This window comes from Rhynchophorus ferrugineus, unplaced genomic scaffold, assembly GCF_030347505.1.
Source record: "Rhynchophorus ferrugineus isolate W39M unplaced genomic scaffold, kcgeb_rfMv2 rfM4, whole genome shotgun sequence".
Classification (NCBI taxonomy): Eukaryota; Metazoa; Arthropoda; class Insecta; order Coleoptera; family Curculionidae; genus Rhynchophorus; species Rhynchophorus ferrugineus.
This window is the reverse complement of record NW_027472583.1, coordinates 10,217,441-10,239,252: the sequence shown is the minus strand read 5'-3', so window position 1 is coordinate 10,239,252 and position 21,812 is coordinate 10,217,441. Positions and strand designations below refer to the sequence as shown.

At 32.4% G+C, this 21,812-nt stretch overlaps 1 protein-coding gene across 10 annotated transcripts in view; it reads right to left on the bottom strand.

Moving 5' to 3' along the window:
- Atpalpha (sodium/potassium-transporting ATPase subunit alpha) overlaps positions 1 to 21,812 on the bottom strand; it is a 71,128-nt gene that overhangs the window by 37,582 nt on the left and 11,734 nt on the right. Inside the window, exon 1 of one of the 10 annotated variants that reach the window (XM_076403067.1) lies at positions 6,929 to 7,151. The exons of the other annotated variants lie outside the window; for them this stretch is intronic. The gene's annotated coding sequence lies outside the window, so the exon portion shown is untranslated. Of the gene's footprint in view, positions 1 to 6,928; positions 7,152 to 21,812 lie in introns of those variants that run through there. 10 annotated transcript variants of the gene reach the window in all.

Below are 21,812 nucleotides of genomic sequence, written 5' to 3'. Positions count from 1 at the left end.
ATGTGTTTTAATATAATTTATAAATTGTATTTTTTTATATATAATTTATTTAGTATACTATATTTACTTATTATATTATATAAAATTAATTTTACATTAGAACTCAATAATTATCACTTTCCCTGACTTTATCAAAGTTAGTATGAGAAGAAATTCGTACATCTCCGTCTCAGTTCTGTCACAGTCGGAAAAACTATTCGTAAATATTCATTTGAACTAGTAATTACTATTTTCTTTCAACTACTTTGTGACTATGAAACTGTTCCGACTGTTTTCATTCATTAGATAATTATAGTTCAATAGTTAAATAAGTGTGCCCTTGATAGGCTCACGCGGCTAATTCCATCAATGTAATTCATTATTTGTGCTGTTCCACCCAAACAGTTAGTCAAAAATCACTATCGAACGTTGTCATGTAAGTAGAAACACGGTAAAATGTTATGCCTAGCCGTCTAGCGTTACATACAATGAAATTCAAACCCTATACAGAATTTAATATTTGTGAATAAAGATGCATAATGTGAATTTTAGTCTATTTAATTTCTTATCTTAAAGGACACCTAACATATTGCATCGATTTATATAATAAGTATTGTAAAAGAAGATACCACTAGTAATATAACGTAAAATTGTCTAACAAAAATGAAGCCGAGTAACTGTATGTTTAAACCAAACTAAATCATTGATACGTTTCAGTCAAGCATTAAATAAACACTGTCGTTATTGAAATAAAAATGCAATGAAGTACTTTACAATTCGGAAACGTTCGATTACAAATTGGAAAATCCATGAAAATCTATATATCCTGGCGCACCCGCTGTATTTACTGTTATTCCTTCCGACTACCACTTGTTTTAGTCGATATCTCAATGGCCTAGCCGTGTAATACTTCACTTCCCACGAAAAAGCCGAAAAATTGGATAGATTGTTGGACCGCCATGAAAGACAAGGGAACCTTAACTTACTTCTTCAAATTTATTTAAAAAAACTCAGATGTATTTCACTTATAGTTATATATGATTATATTCACATTATATTTAATATATGTACAATGTGTTTATTTATATTAAAAAAGGAAAATCTCTTTATTTGCTGATTTCTGAAGCAATTCCGAGACATTGTCAGAAAAATTTCGATTTTTTCCATATATTTTACAATTTTTATTCTGCAATTTGTGGGAAATTCGCGTTTCGATCTTAGAACACCTGTTAATTGACAAAACACAAATAATTCAGCTTTTTGAAGGTTATAAACGGTCGTACTACGGTTGGTTCTATAGATTTTTTGTTGTAAAATATGTCGTTTTGAGGTGATTTATAGTATAAACTTTGTTACTTCTACATACTACTGAAATAGGTGATTCAGTCAACAATTTGTGTTACTTTTAGGACAAACCTTATGCGCTACAGATCCTCGCAGAAACGCTATTTGTTTTTGTGAAGACTTGCTACTAGCAATATTTTGATATGAAGGTAGAGCTCCACATATATAATCCTTACAATCAAATAAAACATAATAAATAAAAAATAATAAAAGTTAAGTAAAAAATACAATAAAAGTTATACACCAAACCTAGAATATACCGCCAAATGCATATTGTAAAACTGTAAAATAAATTTTGAAATCGGAACGGATTTGTCCTTCTCCTTTTATCCCAGTTAAAAAGAGACAGAATGCTGCTTGATGCTTCAGAACATATAACCGAATCAGCCTATAAAATTCGATTCGTGTTGGTCGACAATATTGTCAAATATCTATAAATTCTTTAAAACATCACTGATAATAATTGGAGGTTACAAACCAGACTGAATAGACTAATATTATAACGTATATGTGGCTTAGTGTCTTTTGCTATTAGTATTTTCCAGAATTATTAGTTGAAGACATTGTTGAAGAAGAACTCAACATCGCATAACCACGATTTTAATACCTGCAAAACGAGATCGGTTTTTGTGAAAACACAACCTTGTTTTGTTTGTATTAATGATTTGATGAAAAAAAACTACTGAACTTTGAACTAATATTGTTTTTAACCCAAAATAAGTAGCAATCGACTAATGAAGCGATAGAAACATTCAATTTTATATTTGTTTTGTTGAGCAATGTAATCATCAACATATTACAACACCTCCCCAGTTTTGCAATGACCAGTGAATGCTAAATAATCACATCCTACATAATTGTTATATTTACTCAAATCGAGAACGTCATATAAAACAATCTGTTGTTAAATAATTAACCTACCCAAAGGTCATAATGATATATATTACATGGTCTGTACATTTATTTCTAGACAAGGAACAATGGCAATAAATCATCAACCAATTCCAATATTTTCGATCATAAAATACTTGATTATAAATTATTTTTATTATTAATACGTTTTTCTTTGGCAAAACTAACGAGCCTTGAAAGAAAATAAATGATCACCATTATCTATAAATAACTTTGTAATTAACTAAAGTCACATATATACATAACGACACAAAGATAACAAATTGTTTCTGTTACATAGAAATATTGAAACCATAAAATTTATTTTATTAATATTTTCATAAAATATAGATAACGAAAGAAACTAAAATTTGCGGAAAATAATCCAAATTGATTATTTAATACAAATTGGTTCTGTCTATTTATTAAGAATTGAGCCTTTATTAGGAGGGAAGGAATCTTATGTTTTATTCTTTATTTTATTACTTTTTTTCTAGCCTAGTGATCCTTTAAAGGTATACACCAATCAATCGAATTTTTAGTATATGATATGAAATGTTACCCAGACAATCCTCAATTATAAAATTATAATTATTTATTAATTATTAACTTATAGGTATAGTTTACACTAAATGTGCACACTTTATATAAGTTCGTATGGATTTGTTCATTTCAATCTCCTGACATCCTGTGCGCTGTCCAGCAGTTGTATTGCTTCCACGTTAGTATGATTTAGTATTCTTCTTTCGTGTTTCAAGGCGAAATCTAGGATAACTTCGCAAATCCATTTGATTTCCAGGTCATCGTGCAGTTCTTCATTAGTTACATAGCGATAGGCATTGGTAATCAATCGAAGAACCTTGTTTTGACAGCGTTGTATGACTAGTTGATTTGAATTTTTAGTGCAACCCCATATTTGCACCCCATAGGTCCAAATTGGCTTTATAAGTGTATTATAGATCAACCTCTTTGATTTTAGATCAAGTTGAGAGTATCTTCCGACTAACCAGTATAGTTATTTTATTTTGGTTCTAATATGTTTTGCTTTTTGTCTAACGTGATGCTATTTTGTAAAGTATGTAACGTCATCTAAATTATGTGTTGCAATGTTACCGCATCAACTCTGAGTTTTAGTTTAGTTTGGCTTTGACATACAACAAAATTCTAATCTAAATAAAATAATTAAACAAAAATACTGTTATAAAATATAATTTATCTTAACATTATAGTACATCTAAAAACTAAAGTTAATTATACAGCCACAATGGTTTATAGGTTAGAGTTATAACCTCTTATCACTATTGCTTTCAAGAATTTTGCATACAACCGGACGACTTTGACAGGCTCATTCGTTTACGCGATCGAACTAATCAGACAGCATTGTGTCTCTTTTTAACTAGAATAAAATGAATTTACAAAGTGCGGCAGGCAATCCATTAAACATCTTGATGGCGAATGTACAAAACTTTGAATAGACTATATATCAGATTAGTTGAATGTTTCTAAAAAAACATCACGAACTTTTATCCAATCCCAACATATTCCTCATTAAAACAAATATGATATTTTTGTTATATTTAGTTTTTAGACATAGAAACTACTTAAAAGCATTACCATCACATGGGAATTATTACTGAGATCATTATCGGTAAATGACTGTGTTGGCGTCCGATTATTTTGACGCGGCTAACCTTATCTTTAGAAAGACTAATGGCGTGTTTGAGCTGGTAACGATTTAACTTGTTTGTATTCAACATTTACAATTAACAACGTACATTTAAGAACGCAAGACCTAATGAATGAGAGCCCCGGTCGCTTGCGTAATCGATTCGTATTAGTATTGCCTCGGAAGGTCAATCAATAATGAATTAACCGTAATAGTACTAGGATTGTTCGTATTTCATCAAATAGCGCAGCCGCTGCCTGATATATGGTCGCAACAACGCAATTAAATCCGATTATAAATCGATTTAAATTGGCCAGCAATGAAGACAGGCGAATTTTGTATTTACCCGTCCAGATATATTCAAATCCTGAAAAAATAATCCATGTTTTTTAAGTAGCATTCCTTTTATTATTATCCCTGAAAAAACAGTTTCAGACAGCTGACTGACTGGCTGAGGATTAGTCAAAAATTGACTATACGAGAGGACAAGTTTTCAGTGGTGAACAATATTTAACAAAATTTGTATGAAATATCGTCAGGACAATATTTTTCACTAAACCGATATTTTTTTCAGACTAAACACTTTTTTGCTTTTCAGAATAATTTTTTTTAACTGTCGATATTTTTCCGTTATATCATCTTTTCAACAAATCGAGATTTTTTCGAACAAGGCATCGTAAAATGTGGATATCGTTCCGATATATCGATTTATTTAATATCAAAAGCGACATATCTATACTTTTTTCGCTTCCAATATCCATAATTGAATCTAAATTTAACAGACAATAGCTAAATAAACTGAATTTAGTTTATGATTGGTTCGTTTTACGCAGGCCCATTTTGATAAAAATAAATTTGCTTATATTTGTTATTCGCTATTTCTATGGTTATGTTTTGATTTCTCGCTATTTACTTATCCATAAGTGAAAATCTAATGACATGCAGAAAAAAAAACAGCAAAACAGTAGTGTTTATCTGTAATAAAAGACGTAATGAAAAGTTCATGATATAGACTCAATTGATATAGCGCAAGAAATAAATTTGTCATAAAGTTGATAATTTGGTCAATTATATGTTACCAATACTGTAATAATAGTCCATTTATAGCATTCATTTTCTATGATTTTAAAAAACGAACGGACTAAAAATTAAAATGTAACTGTACTACAATATGAAACAAACAAAAATGTAACTATCGAATCATTATATGATGAGAATTGGTAGGTTATTATAAATTAGTTATAAGAATCATTGAACAGCCTAACCAATATTAAAATATGAATTGTTATTAATTTTATATTTACCAACATTTCTGTCATTTCCATAGTGGATATTAAAAAATTGATGCGTAAGCATGGACATTTCATAAGAAAATATGAAGAATACGTGGATACTAACGCTAGTACAGATAATATTGCAACTGGAATATGCAACATATATGGCCAGTACTAGATTAAAAATATAAAGCTAAAAGAAGAGTTTAGACATACAGGGTGTATTTAGGCCTCATAGGTAGAGTGAAAATAAACCAAATGCAACATCAATAATATTTAAATAGCTTCGATGTATTTACTTTCATGTTGAAATATACTATATTTGACAACAATTATATTTCGTCGATTTTCATTAATGATTTTTATCTCCGTTAACAACTGTTATTTAAATATTACTATTTCAACTTATTTTTAATTAATTAGTAAAGAGAAAACCAATATCCATTCATATGAGTTTCATTTTATTTAGAGTTGTAGTGAATGTTCAGAATACATCGCAATAGATTTAATTCTTTCGTTTCCACTGATTATCAAAAAAATATTATAAAATACTAATAACTGCATTGGCATTGTGATTAACATACACTAAAAATATTAACTGTATAAATATAAACAATAAAAACACATATCCAGACGCAATCCAAAATGTTGTTGCTTTACCTAAATGCGCAAGTGCCAATCAGATACCAAATCTTGTTTCTTTCGTTGTAGTCTAATGTTAATATCAAAGCAGTGTGTAATCATATTGGCCAAAGTCCAAACAAGCCAATCGTTGGCAAATATTGCAAATTTAAAGAAAATCTCAAAAAAGGCTGGAAGATATGATATGTGTTAGAACTATTACATAAGACCTGGACGAATAACACTGATAATGCTGGAAGTTTGGAGCGTTTAATCGTTTAATCCCGAAAATTCTACAAAATACCTGTCTATAGCATTTAAGTAACCACAAAGGGGTAAGTTTGATGAAAATCGAAGATTGTGTTCCACGAAAGAATTTTACTGAGACCCAAGAAGAGCCAGAAGCCAGAGGCAAGTAAAAAAGTTTAGGTTATCTGCTTACGAAAGATGAAAAATTAAAATGGCGTGATCAACTTGGCGTCAAAATATTAGCTACAAAATCTGTTGTGGGCAAATTTCGGTAAATCGATAACATGTTTTCATTACTCCATGATAAAAAGAGACCACACGTTTCTCGATTTTACCATTTTTACCGCATAGTCCAGATATTTCTCATGACGATAGTTAATTATTTTTTTCCTCGTTTATCTTTTGGCGAATAAAATATTCAGTATTGTAGAAAAGATAAGACACCCGCAAAAAAAACCGCGATGTCTTGTAAGTAAATACCCTTTTGATAATATATATTTAAATGTTAAAAACGTAGATTACTTTTCTTTATAGAATTACTTTATAGAATATGTCTAATAGTGTATTAGGAAACCAAAATATATTAAAAATAAAGATGCCTTCCCGGTAATAAAATTGCACACTGCATACACCAGAGGGCACTTTCGTTTATGAATCTAAAAAAATCGGTCATTGTTCTATATTTAGATCCCGACAACTTAAATCATCAACTTACTTATTTACGGTCAAGACGTGCTTAATAATTTAGATTGTGTCTGTGATATCACAGATATTCTTAATTAAGATAAGATGTGTTAAGTACTAACCAACAAATGTCCAAAGGAAATGATAACAGTTAATGTGTATGATTGTACTCAATAAATCACACATTGTCTCAAAAAAGGTAAACAATTTATTAACCAACCTTTTAGAATCGTCGTTATAAATAATCCACAATAGAAAGAAAACTTAATCGTATTTCACTTTCACTTTGCATAAAAGATTAACCTCACATTTAAATTTCAGAGCACGAGAATAACTTCAACAGCAATACTGCACTTTTAGCACTTTCGAAAACCTCCTAAAACTCACTTAAAACTAACGTAAAGAATGGTTAAACCACGTAGAAAAACAACGAAGACCTGAATGCTTAAAAACCGCCGTATTAGACCAGCCGATACTGATTGGTAGAAGCAGATATTTTAAAAAAGGAATCGAATATTATGAGATAGGTAACCAGTATGAGTTGGATCTATGTGGATTTCGCCGCAATTTTCATTCATTATTGATATAATGATAGATAAGTGGCTCAGCACAGTTTCATAATGGATAATTCGGCTTGTATTAAATAAGTCCGTTAGAAAGACCTTAAAATTAAATAATAAACAAGGGGCGCAATACGTATATTTTTTTTGTAGTAAATTTCTATATCAATGATTTTTTAATTGATATGTGTATCGATATAAAGCTCGTCGTTATCACATTATTATTATTTTGTTGTCTTTTTAGCTATACCAGGTTGTTCAATAAGTTCCATAAACGTATTCATATATTATTTCATAGAAGTAAAAATAGGATGCAATTATACTTCACTTATTCTTTGATAAGAATATAACCACAATTTATCCTGCAACAATGAAAAAAAAACACACTGAAGTATAATCTTTTGGAGATTCGAAGAGTTTTATACATCGTACCTCGTCATTATAGAAGAGATTCAAGTTGAATTGAAAACAAGACGCTCTTGTGAACTCTTCAGCCATGGAAACAAGTTAAAAAGGCGGCCAATCTTAACTTCAGTAAATAAGACTATTGTTGTAATATTTTAGAACAATTGAGTGAAAAATTTATGAAAAATAAAGAAGTATGAAATCAGAAGTATAAAGAAGAAAACAAATTCCATCAAAATAAGTTATCTATTCAAAACATTGTTTCTACATCCAGCTTATTCGCCATATTTAGCTTCCTCTCACACCTCGTACTTTCCATACGTTCTCGATTTTTATCAAACAAAATGGTAATAGATGCTATAGCAAATGCAAATATGCAAATTATCATTCCACTTTTACCTAGCTAGAAAAAAACATATCAAAAAGAAGAGAACTCGAATTACAAAAAAGTACAAACAAAATTATTGGTTATTTGAAAGAAAATCTAAATTACCCATAACATAATAAGTTGCTGCTCTACAATCACAAACTAAACCTATACGGACCTATGGAATTCAGTTATAGGGATATTCTGAGAAAACTAATATCAGTATATCAAGTAGAAGTAGTAGTATATCAAGTTTAGTAAATGGAAGTAATATCAAGTATTGTGGATACACCAAGATGCAACATTTAAAGAACCAAACCGTGTGATCTTGGGTGGTGAAGTTTAGTAAATCGTAAAAACACTAAAAAATGTTACTTTTATTTTATTAGACATTAAGTAAGGTTAATAGGTATTTCTAGATAAGTATTTAGTTTTAAATCACTGTATATAATAATAACTGTTTTAATATAACAAAAGTGTGCTGCCGAATTTATTTTACAGGAAGACATGATCTAGCCAAACGTGTCGTGTCTGAAGTAGTTTAGTTCGGTTTGGAGGAACTGATTGATACGTTGGAAATTATAAACAATAAGGAAATTAGTTTCCTTGAAAAGTGAAACCTAGAATAACAGGGTTTCTCGCATAAACTATAATAAAAATAGATCCATAATAACAATTCTAATATGTGTTGCAAATCTAATTTGTGTTTTTGAAGCCGGCTCTACACCATTAAGAGAGTTTTGTCGAGGCCGGAAGAAATAATAATCGGGCGATGCAAGGTCCAAGCTATACAGTGGATGCATCAAAACTTTCCAATCATTTCTCCTAATGTTCACAAAATGACTAAAGATATATGTGGTCATGTGGTTGGCTCAAACGCATCAATTATAACTCATAGCGATCCCTATTGATGATTTCATCGAGTAATGCCTTCAAATTTTTGGTTGTCCAGAATGCTCTTGGTCTTCGGTGTTAAAATCACCATTTTCAAAACGTCCAAACTAGTATTCACATGTTAAAATCGATGGAGCATGATTGCCATAAGCTTCACACAGCATTCGATGACCACAAGCCGCCTTTTTCTGTAAATTGAAGTAAAAAAGTAAAATTTCCCGCAAATGGAATAACTCGATACAAGTTCAGACATTCTCAGCGATCTGAAAACATTTTTGTTCGCACTTCAACGAAATGACTTATACTGAAAAGTGACCTGTTAATGGGACTTTAACATGAAGTTGGTTAGTAGGCCTGACACATAGATGGCGCTACTAGAATTAAATCCATATGTTTAGCCCTAACCCTCAAAATATGCGTGCATAAATTTGACAGCTGTCGGATCATTAGTTTGTGAATTATAGCATTTTGACTGAATCAACTTTTGTAATTGTAAAAAAAATAGATAAAATGGAATTTTGCGTGATTATAAAATATTAATTTTTGATGAAAAAAAATACAGTTGAAGCAAAAACTTTGCTTGATGCCGAGTTTCTAGACACTGCCCCAAGAAAATCAACCATCAAGGATTGGTATACTAAGTTTAGACGTGGTGAACTGAGTATCGAAGAGGGTGCACGCAGTGGACGCCCAAAAGAGGTTGTTACTGACGCAAAACATTAAAAATATCCACAAAATGATTTTGAATGGCCGTAAATTGAAATTGAATGAAATAGCAGACAGTCTAAAGATATCAACTGAACGTGTACATCATAGCATTCACGAATATTTAGGTATGAGAAAGTTCTGTGTAAAGTAGGTGCCCCGCGAGCTCACTTTTGACCAAAAACAACGACGAGTTGATAATTCGGAGGAGGTGAATCATGAAGGTGATCAAGCGTAATAAACCCCAATATTTGCATCGATACGTGATAATGGATGAAACATGGCTCCATCATTTCACTCCCAAGTCCAATCGACAGTCATCCGAGTGGACTGCACACGATGAACTCGTTCCAATACGTGGGAAAACACAACAGTCGGCTGGCAAGGTTATGGCGTCTGTATTTTGGGATGCGCATGGTATAATTTTTATTGACTACCTTGAAAAGGGAAGGACCATCAACAGCGACTATTACATAGCGTTATTGGACCGTTTGAAGGACGAAATAGTCGAAAACGGCATTTGAAGAAAGAGGAAATGCTGCTTTACCAAAGACAGTGCACCGTATCACAAGTCAGTGAAAACGATGGCAAAAATCCATAAATTGGACTTCGATTTGCTTCCTCATCCACCGTATTCTCCAGATCTGACCTCCAGCGACTATTTCCTGTTCTCAGATCTCAAAAGAATGCTCGTTGGGAAGAAATTTTCGTCGAATGAAGAGGTGATCGCCGAAACTGAGGCCTATTTTGAAGCAAATGGCAAATCGTACTACAAAAATGGTATCGAAAAATTGGAGGATCGCTATAATCAGTGTATCACCGTTGAATGGAATTATGTTGAATAAAAAAAAACTAATTTTGCCAAAAAAATGTTTTACTATGGTAAGCCGAGGACTTTTCAATGGACCTGTTATGTGATTTAATACACAGTAATGGTACACAGAAGGTGTCTGTTGTAAATCCTTCAAAATTAATTTTTAGAACTGATAATAATAATCCCATTTTAAATGAGGAATTCGTACAATTAAAAAAAGCTACCAAATCCAACACCTAATAATTTATTTCGTTTAATTTAAACAACAAATTCCCGGCGACTAATCTAAAAAGAACTAACGGTTGGGATAAAACATAACCGTAACCGTAAAGATTTCCACGTTGTCTTCCATTAAATTGAGTTCAATTTTTTGCCCGTCGTACCGGCCGAGCCAAGGAATGAACGGAGCTTCAGCTTCGCCGTCGCTTCTTGTTGCGAGGCGACGAAGCCCGAATCGTCATGACCCCGTTACGCTGCCGCGGCTGCTGCCGCCTGCCTTCCTTCCAGCCGATCAATACCGGCGAGCCTCAGTCCGCCCCCAGGCACCTTGTGGCCTCGCCCAGCTGAGAAGCGGCCACCGCCGCCGTAGAGAAGAACCGACCGATTTGAAAGTAAATTCAAATGCTGGCCCTATTTATCTGCCTGAAGAGCGGATGGGGACCTCTCCATGAATTACAATTCGAGACTCCGAATGTAATTTAAAGCAGACGTTCTAATCGAGAGATATAAATCATTCATATTTTTATCTCAAAACACACCTTCAGAAAATACGACAGTGGCTAGAAATGTGGTGTATTAAAGCCAATGAAACAAAATTTATCCAAATAACTTTTACCCATCGCATAAGAACATGCCCACCAGTGAATATTAACAATTGCCTATTCCTTTAGGCTGCGTTCAGGTGTGTCTAGACCGAAATCTAATCTCTTTAACTCCTTTTTAAACTAAACCAAATGTATTGATTTGACGTACGCAAATCAAATCTAACTGTAAATAACAAGATATTGCTGTATAAATCAATACTTAGGCTCATTTAAACCTACGGAATCCTACTATGGGATACTTTTAGTATATCTAATACAGCCATCATTCAACGGTTCCAAATTCATCATTCGGCGTTTCTAGTGAAGTGATCCAGCGTAATATCCCTTTAGAACCCATGACGAGACATGAGGGGATTCTTCTCCTTCGATGGCGACCGTCAAAAATGGTTTAACGAGTCACACGTTGGTTTTTGATGAGCCACGTCTAGGTGTCACGAAAACGGCTACCACGGAGTATAACATGACAAAAATCTACGAACTCGTATTGGCAGACCGCCGATTGAAAGTGCGTGAGATACCTGAGACAGCAGGTATCTGAAAAGACCGCGTGGACTCTCCGGACAACAAGCACAACTGTAAAATCACTTCAGAGCGGTGTTTGACACTATTTAAGCGCAATCCAAAGGCGTTTTTGTGTAGTTTTGTGACCGTCGACAAGACGCTGATCCACTGGTACATACTAAAGACCACGAAACAATAGAAACACTGCACTCCACCCGAATGTGCTCCGAAGAAGGCGAAGAATATCCTATCGGCCGGAAAGGCGATGTCCACCATCTGAGATTCACAACGTGTTATCTACATAGACTACCTGGAGAAGGGCAAAACGGTCACAGGGCTGTACTACGTCCAATTTTTGGGCCTATTCGACATCGAATTGGAGAAAAAACGACCTAATTCGGCGAAGAAAACACCGAAACATCGAACTGAAGTCCGCCATGACAGCGTACCGAATTGGGCTACGAACTGCTACCCCATTCACCGTATTGTCCAGATTTGGCACCGTGCGACTTATTTTCTTTTATTCAATAAAGATGTTTGCGGTTTCAAAACTCAATCATGTTTGGCATTCCGAAAAAAGAAACTATTGCATCTACATAACTATTAAATGAATTGGGCTTGGACCAATTTGGAATTACCACAGAGCTACGCAACATGATTCGTCAAATGCGAAACGATCCATTTTTATTGAATAAATTTTTTCGTTGTTCTTTCTTGCCACAGATATTTTTCATTATATATAATAAATCTAATATATAAAAATGAATGTTTGTTTATTAGACTTATATGCATACCTAAACTATTGATCCGATTTTAATGCAACCGATCCGATGGACTATTGGTGGGTTATATTTAGAAGTATTCTAGTTTGTTAAATATAATTTGTTTGAACATTATAGTACATCTAAAAACTACAGTTAATTATACAGCCACAATAGTTTATAGGTTAGAGTTATAACCTCTTATCACTATTGCTTTCAAGAATTTTGCATACGTCTGACAAACGGACGACTTTGACAGGCTCTTTTTAACTATAATAAAATGAGAAGGAAAGTACTGTCTGATTCAAAAAAATTACAAATTGCGGCAGGCAATACATTAAACATGTTGATGACGTATGTACAAAAAAACTTTGAATAAACTATATATTGTACAATACATGTTTTACCTTTTTACCAATGGGGTTTATCTGAAATGGACCAGCCCATCGCCTTCACCGCTGAGCCAGCACGCCATTTAATATGTTATATGGGCCATTTCAATGATTGCAAAACGTATTATCCAAAAATTAATCCGATCCCTTTTTCTGAATGAAATTTCGCTAATGCATTGAAATTGATGGTAAAATAAGCCTGCGAAAATCATTTGTCTCACTTCCTCGGTCAGATAAACGAGAACTGTTACAATAATGGAACAACGACTGTTCCCGCAAAATGACCCATCAATCACAAGCATATAAGATGGATTTAAGTATAAAATGTGGAAATGGTTAATACGTCCGGCTAAACCATACCACAGTCTCGTTAAAAAGTCGCTTGTTCCAACGTAAAACATTATTAAGTTCGTCGATTTTTCAGAAAATAAAAAAAAACATAAGAAACAAAACAATTCAAATTTCAGGGGAGGAATTTTTTTGACTTTCCTCACTAGAGTCTTCGAGATTCTCCAGATGTCTACGAGCGCGTCAAGTCTTTGATTGAAGAGAAGTGATCTCGTTGTGGATACACAACACTTGACAACGAGCCGATGGGAATCATCCTTGTTGAACCCGTCTGTTCTGTTTACTTGGTATCTTTTTACCTGTCTATATTTACCAGACGTTCAATATAATGCGAACGTTATGTTTTTTATCAGGTCATAATCCTTTTCCAAGTCATATATATTAAAAACTTCAGTTAAAAGGCTTAATAAATTAGACCCTCTAAGAATAGAACCGAAAGAATTCTACAATTAGCGTAACTTACATTTTACATGGCTGTCCCAACTATTCATAATAAAATTGCGTCGCAACAGATATCCACCAGAACGTTACAGATAATGATGACCACCGATGACACCACCGCCATGATCATAGATTTCTTCGATCCTGAATCGAAACATCTCTTCCTCCAGTAGCTGTGGCCAATACCACAATCAATATATTAAAAGAAACATTTGATGAACAAAAAATGTTCATTTTTTGGATCTGTGAGTCGGCCTCTAATATCATGAGCTTTAACACCGCTAAAGTATTTCCTCTGAGGATATGACGACTCAGGTATCATATTCAAATAAAAACGTCAAAAGATTTCAAAACGACGATTTTTAATAGTAATATTTATTGGTAAAAAGGTAATTTATAAACCTAATTGGCACTTTTATCGACAAAATGTATAATTTCCCCACGTTTAGTTAAATTAACGATAAAACGATATCAGATCGATAAAAATTCAGTTACATCACATTAGAGAGGTTTAGATGGGTTGGGTTGGCGTATGTTTTGTTTGTTTGCCATGATCTCTATACTCACTCCAATTAATTGAATCAATTAAAATAAAAGGTATTGTTATACGGATGAATTAACAGGATGCCCAACAGTTAGTCGAAAGGTCAACAGGCTGGGTTAAATAAATGATTTCAGTGCGGTAACGTAAATAAACTTATATACCTAAAAAGTATGTCGAATACATAATGTTATCTCGCTCTATATTTCATCCATTGATTTTTACAATTTAGCTTAATACCTACCTAAACCTATTTATCTATTTACAACATTATTTTAGCTACTACCAACTGAACACTTTGAGAGCAACAAATTAGATTTTGGTCACAAAATTATATAATTATTTTTGTATTGTTTGGACTCGACACCGCCTTCAAAGTGATCAGTTGGTGTAGTTAAAATAATATTGTAAATAGATAAGTAGGTTTAGGTAGGTATTAAGCTAAATTGTATGTATGTAGTGGAATATAAAATAAGTGTAGAATATAGGTTAAATAATGTTTTTGTTTATTTTTATTTAATTATTACAACGATTATTATGTACATATTTTATTTTAAAATGCGTTTTTTGTGTTAAAAACTTAAGGTTGGTTATTCTTAATTTTTAGTGAGTTCCTTATTTGTTTATTGAAGTCGGTTTAATTTTTTTGTTAAAAATGTGTTGTTCTTCTCTATTTAGTGTTTTAATTTTAATATTACAATGGATAGGCGAAGTAAAGGTGCAACGCGTATGAGGAAAAATGGGAATAAAGAAACAATGATTGAAATTAAGGAGCGCTTCAGGCCTCCGGCTCGGCTACCTAGTATAGGTTATTTTACAAATGTTCTAACTAAACAACAACAAAAAGTTACTGTTCCCGCCGGGAATCGAACCCACCACTGCCGTTTAGAAGCTAAACGTTTTAACCATTACACCATAGCTGTGTACAATATTTCTACCACGTCATATATGCTATAGTTAGTGCTTAAAAAGCACACTGAATGGCTTTTGCACTGAACCACTTCCGATTTTCCGTCACATCAACTCAGCAATAACATTATACACAAATATCTGATTATTATAGATAAATAATATGAGAAAACCTTGTACGTGACTTTGAAATTTGAACGTTTCACTCGATTTCCACCCCTTCCTCCAACAGATCTTGATTTGGTTTCAATGAGACCACCTCTGAAGTGCAACAAAAAAAGAATTTTGAAAATCGGCCCAATATTGACGGAGAAATCGGCGAATATATATATATATATATATATATATATATATATATATATATATATATATATGCTCTATAGAATGTTAACTTTCAATATACCTATAGAATAGCTTAATTGAATAAGTCTAACTAGAGAGTATGAGACTTTAAAGTCTTTTGAAAAAATTTTGGAAAAATCTCGACATAATATTATAAATAGTGAGTAAACAGAACTTTTATTGACAAATCATAACCAGCTCAGTGATTTCGGCGTAAGGATGCACTTCATTACATAAAAAGCAAACCAATTGTACGTGTTTTATTATTACACGCCATTTGCATACCATCCATTTATGCAGTTTAGCCGTTGTCACTATTCTCCCACCAGATCTTATCCCCGTATAAGACATTACGCACTTATCACAATTGACTATCGTCGAGTTATATAATACAATCGAAAAATAGACTATGACCGTACAATGGAATTTTTTTGAATTGATAGGATCAAACGACAGAGATATAATAATATAAATGCGTAGATACGATAAGAAAAATACGACTACCACTACACAATACCGACGCTAAAATTACCTTAATTAGTTAAATCCAAAGATAAATTAAATAAGTCACAACTACACCCATCAAAGGCCTATAATTGCATTATATAATAATCTTGCAAGATCCACTAAGTTATCTACTGTAATATACAAGTATTATTAGGAGAAATTTGGAGTAACCCCTAAGTTGATACAATCGCTCCAACAATCATTACTCTCCCTGTAATCGAAATTCGACAACAATATGTTAAATTAATCATGTTTCTCATATAATAGAGTAAAAGGACTAATTTAAAAATGATATGTTACTAAAACGTGTTTTTTGCATTTTCAATATAAGATCAGAAATGTGTTTGATACATAACATTAATTAAAATAATAATTATCAATATGTAAACCATCTCAAGAACTAACACTCACTAACATTCTTAAAATGCATTTAATTAAATCTAATTTCCATTAACTTTCAATAATCAACAAAGTGTTATTATTAGTGTAAATTACTAAGATTATGTTCAAAACTGTAACCACTTCAGAGCATCAAATATAACTATACATGATCTTTCTTTACTTTTATGTTATAAACATACATATGAAATAACAAATGAAGAATAAATGTTTGTATATTACAGCAGAGAATATATGAATAAAATAATTTTGAAATTGATATTTTATTGTATATTATGTATATTAAAAGAATAACGAACACAATTAGGTAATTTATTTTTTACAATTTGGAAATGATAAAAAGAAACACTCACTTAATTTTAACGAACACTATCCTTTATTTTATTTTTTTACTTTAGCTCCAGCGAGATTCGATCCTAGTACGTTATTGTCGGCGAACCAAAACCCTTAACCCACAGGGCTACCCGCTGGGTTTGTTTATATATATATATATATATATATATATATATATATATATATATATATATTTATATACTAGCGACCCGGGCGCGGCTTTGCACGGGTGCAATGCTGATACTAAATTAAATACACTACAGAAAAAATATGAACGTTGTATATAAAAACATAGCGGCCCGCTCCGACTTTGCACGGGCATAAAATATATATGCCTATGTCACTCAATGAAAACATGATTAAAATCGATCCAGTATTTTTGGTTCATTCATTACTGCCCTTGGCCTGCACGCATTAAATTTGGAGTAAAACAATTCCTCTTCCCCTATACTTACTATGAAGATTTCCTGCTATCTTTGGAATATCTAAATTCATACAATTTTTATTACATTACACATTTTTAAACGCAAATTTTAAATTTGTAATATCTCCGAAATATTTGTTTAATTTACATGCTGTAAGGAACCATATTGATCTATAATAATTGCACACTGTATTTAAGGTACTTAATTCGATAAGGATCAATGCCGTATTGCTTAAAATAGCTTCGTAAATAAGCCATTTTCTCAAGTAAAAAGTAAACAATAAAAATGGTTAATGTGGGTTATCCCTAAAAGATAAACATATACCATCGCGGACTTTTTTGTAGACCTTTTTATGGTGTACAATACTGTAGTACATTAATTTGATCTAACTCGTAGGGTTAGGCAGCGTTTTTGCTAATTGCTAAATAAGCCTAAAAAATTGGTTAATTTACGACATCACGTTAGAAACCTCTAAAATTAGCAATGTTGCCTTAGTATATTATGCATGTATTATACATATAAACCTTCCTCTTGAATCACTCTATCTATTGAAAAAAACCGCATCAAAATCCGTTGCATAGTTATCCGTTATCCGTTATGTATATATATATATATATATATATATATGTATATATATATATATATATATATATATATATATATATATATATATATATATATATTGTGTCAGCGATCTGACGGCTATTCCTGTTGCTTGATTTGGGCGTTTTTCGTTTTATAAGAGTATATTTATTTGTAGCGCATATTACCCAAAATTATTAGGTCGAAAAATTCCTCCTGGATATAAGCTTTAACCATACGAAATTTCACACCTCCAGGTGCCCCTATTTTCATCAAAAGGGAAGCCAATTAATATATAGAATAAGAACCAATAATGGGTTAAAAAGGACATTAAAGTTCTTTTCATGTTTGTCAAAGCGAATTTATTCATATATATCTTAAACTTAATGTCAATGGTACATATGACATTTTGATAAATAACATTTTGTCATTTTCTGATAAAATCATAATTCAGTTTTAAGATTTCTGAGCGAAAAACTGAACCCAGTTATATTTTACAAACCTCTTTTAAACTTCGGAATTCTTAATGACTTCAGATATTGCATTTTAACAATCTCATTTTAATATTAATAGTCACAGAAATGTATATTTTAGTATCAGTACATGTATTATATTTTTCATACTTTGCTTAGTTTGGTGTCTAGTTATACTGTACCGTTATGGCTGCCAAACTTTACCCAACAAAAGGAACACACTAAATCAATTTTGAAATTCCGATAAACCGAATTATAGTTACAGAGTAAATTGAGATTTAACTTTGGAGAAATGTTTCGCGACGTCTAATATCTAGATGATATCACAATCGCCCTTTTGATCAATTTTATTGGTTTGTTTGAATTGCTATACTATGACCCGCGAATGTATTTGATTAGTTCATGATTATTTATTTATGAGGGTGTCATTTTCTGTGTGCAAAAACATTTTTCTACGTTTTCGTAACTTAATTATATTTAAAATTAGTTCGTTATCAAGCATCCTCGTTCTAAGAAGTGTTATGTAACTGGATGTTATGTAACTGATTCAAGAAACTCCCGGCTCTATTTAAAAATCAAGCAAATGGTGTTAAAAATACCAAAGTTTATCTGGATTGAGCATGTGTGGTATACTATTACATAGATAGAGCTTTTGTATATATGTAAACATACGCTGTTTCTTTTTTCAGAAAGTTAACCTATTTTTCATCCATTTACCAACAAATAGGTGATGATTATAAGAAATGTATACGAATGGAACGATGTTAAAATTATGAAAATAAATGACTATGCCTATATTACAAAATGTTTTTTATCGCAGTTATTAAGATAATCAACATTTGAATTATTAATTAAGAAGGAATTATAGTTTAGAAATTTGGTGGGAAACGAGCCTTCTGTATACATTCTTCTATTCATTATTTTACGGTAAGTAAGAAACAGTTTTTTTTCTACAAATAAGAAAAAAATTATAAAAAATATTATTAAAAAAGGAAAAATCTAAAAATATAAATAAAGTTTTGCACTGAAAATGACTTTTATTACACTGTCCCCCAACTAATAAATGAAAAACGCATACAACATTAAAAATCACAAATAGCACGATATGTAAATGATACGACTGGATAAATGATAAATCTGGATTTGTGGGGCAGCCGGCTAGGCGCCGGGGATCCAAGACCCCGAGACGGGGAGAGTACGACGACAGCAGCAGTCGGACGCCCTGCTTGGCGCCGCAGGAAACAATAAACCGAAACGCATAAATTCCATCGCAATCCGTCGAACTCGAAATTACCAATCTTCCAAACCGTGATTTTTCGCGGAATCCTCCATGGTTTTATGTCAAGATAATTTAGAATAAGCCGGCTGGCGTAGTTCCGCAACAAATATTCACACGATAAACTTACTATTTCTATGACATGAGATTTCTGAAATAATAACATATTTTATTATAAAACCGTATTGATAGAACATCAATCAGTCAATTTGAAGTCGGTGCCGAGCCCAAACAACACAAAAATAATAATATAATTTTGTGACATATAAACAAAATTAAATTACGAACAAAACAAATCAAATTTGTTGCTCGTACTGACTACAAATTTGGTAGTAGTTAAATTAATATTGTAAATAGATGAATAGATTTAGGTAAGTATTAAGCTAAATTGTGTATATAGTAGAATATAAGATACGTGTAATGGATACATTAAATAAGGTTTTATTATAGCGGTTAGTATTACAACGATTATTCTAAGTTTAATTATTATTGTGCTTTTCCTTATTTATTAAGTGAGCTCCTTATTTATTTCTATAAGTTGGTTCAACTTTTTGCTAAAAATATATTTTAATTTTGGTTTGGTATCTATATAAACAATCAGTGGAAGACCAAAAAAGACAACTGGGCAGGGCAGGACTTAACAGGTCAATTGAAAAGTCCCCCTACCATAGTAAAACACATTTTTTTGGCAAAATTAGTTTTTTTTTATTAACATAATTCCGTTCAAGGGCGATACACTGATTATAGCAACTCTCCACCTTTTCGATACCATTTTTGTACTACCATTTGTTCTTTGCTTTAAAATAGGCCTCAGTTTCCGCGATTACCTCTTCATTCGGCGAAAATTTCTTAACAGCGAGCATTCTTTTGAGACCTGAGAACAGGAAATAGGATTTTTGCCAACCTTTTCACTGATTTGTGGCACAGTGCATTGTCTTGGTGAAGCAGCACTTTCTTTTTCTTCAAATACGGCCGTTTTCGGCGATTTCGTCCTCCAAACGGTCCAATAACGCTATGTAATAGTCGCTGTTGATGGTACTTTACTTTTTCAAAGTAGTCCAGTCCAGTCAATACATTCAGTTGATATCTTCAGAGTGTCTGCTATTTCATTCAATTTTAATTTACGGTCATTCAAAATCATTTTGTGGATTTTTTAAATGTTTTCGTCGGTAACAACCTCTTTTAGGCGTCCACTGCGTTCACCGTCTACGGTGCTCATTTCACCACGTCTAAACTCAGCATACCAATTCTTGATAGTTGATTTTACTGGGAGAGTGTCTGAAAACTCGGCATCAAGCCAAGTTTTTGCTTCAACTGTATGTTTTCTCTCCAAAAAGTAATATTTTACTAACACGTGAAATTCCTTTTTATCCATTTTTTTTCACAGTAACAAAAGTTGCTTCACTCAAAACGCTATAATTCACAAACTAATAATCCGACATCTATCAAATTTATACACGCATCCTTTGACGGTTAGGTCTTACTAAAAAACATATACATTCTAATAGAGAATGAATGAATGAATTCTAGTAGCGCCATCTATGTGTCAGGCGGGGGACTTTTCAATTGATCTGTTATTGTAGGAAAACCCAGCTCAAACTCTCAAAATATGTTCAGAGAACTTCGCAATTGGACAATCAACTGTTCCGAGAACGAAAGCAAATTACCACACGAATCGACTGAAAGTGTCTTTTCGAGCCGATTTAATATAACAGTTTCAGTGCTTGTCAGGTAAAAAAAGAAGAACTGTCTAAGACTGGCCGTGAAAAAGGGGACCTGCTACGACAATCCCAAACGTAAAAAGTCCAGTAGAGCCATGATCATCGACATTGAAGCGGAATATCCATGGGCATACAGTATTACTGTGCATATAGTTCTAAAATCGAGTGAAAGTGTTACTGCAGATGTTTACCGACGTTAACTGGACACACTGAATGACATATTGTTGCAAGAAAAGCAGTATTAAATAACAAATGCAATAATTCTGAAGCGTGACAAGACTCGACTACACATTGCCAGAGTCGCAAAGGGTACCTTATCGCAGGTCGAATGAGAGGTTAAGGCATATCCAGCGTACTCACCAGACCTAGTGTCGTGTGATTACCACTTGTTAAGATCTATATACTAAAGTGCGAAAATAGATTGATGATTGGATCGTTATCAAACCACCATCGTTCTTTCAACATGGTACGCCACGTTACTAGAAAGATGAGAAAAAATTGTAGAAAATGATGGAAAATATTGTAGCAATTTTCTTCAATAAATGTACATTTAAGAGAAAAATGTTATTGAAGTTGTTTTTAGT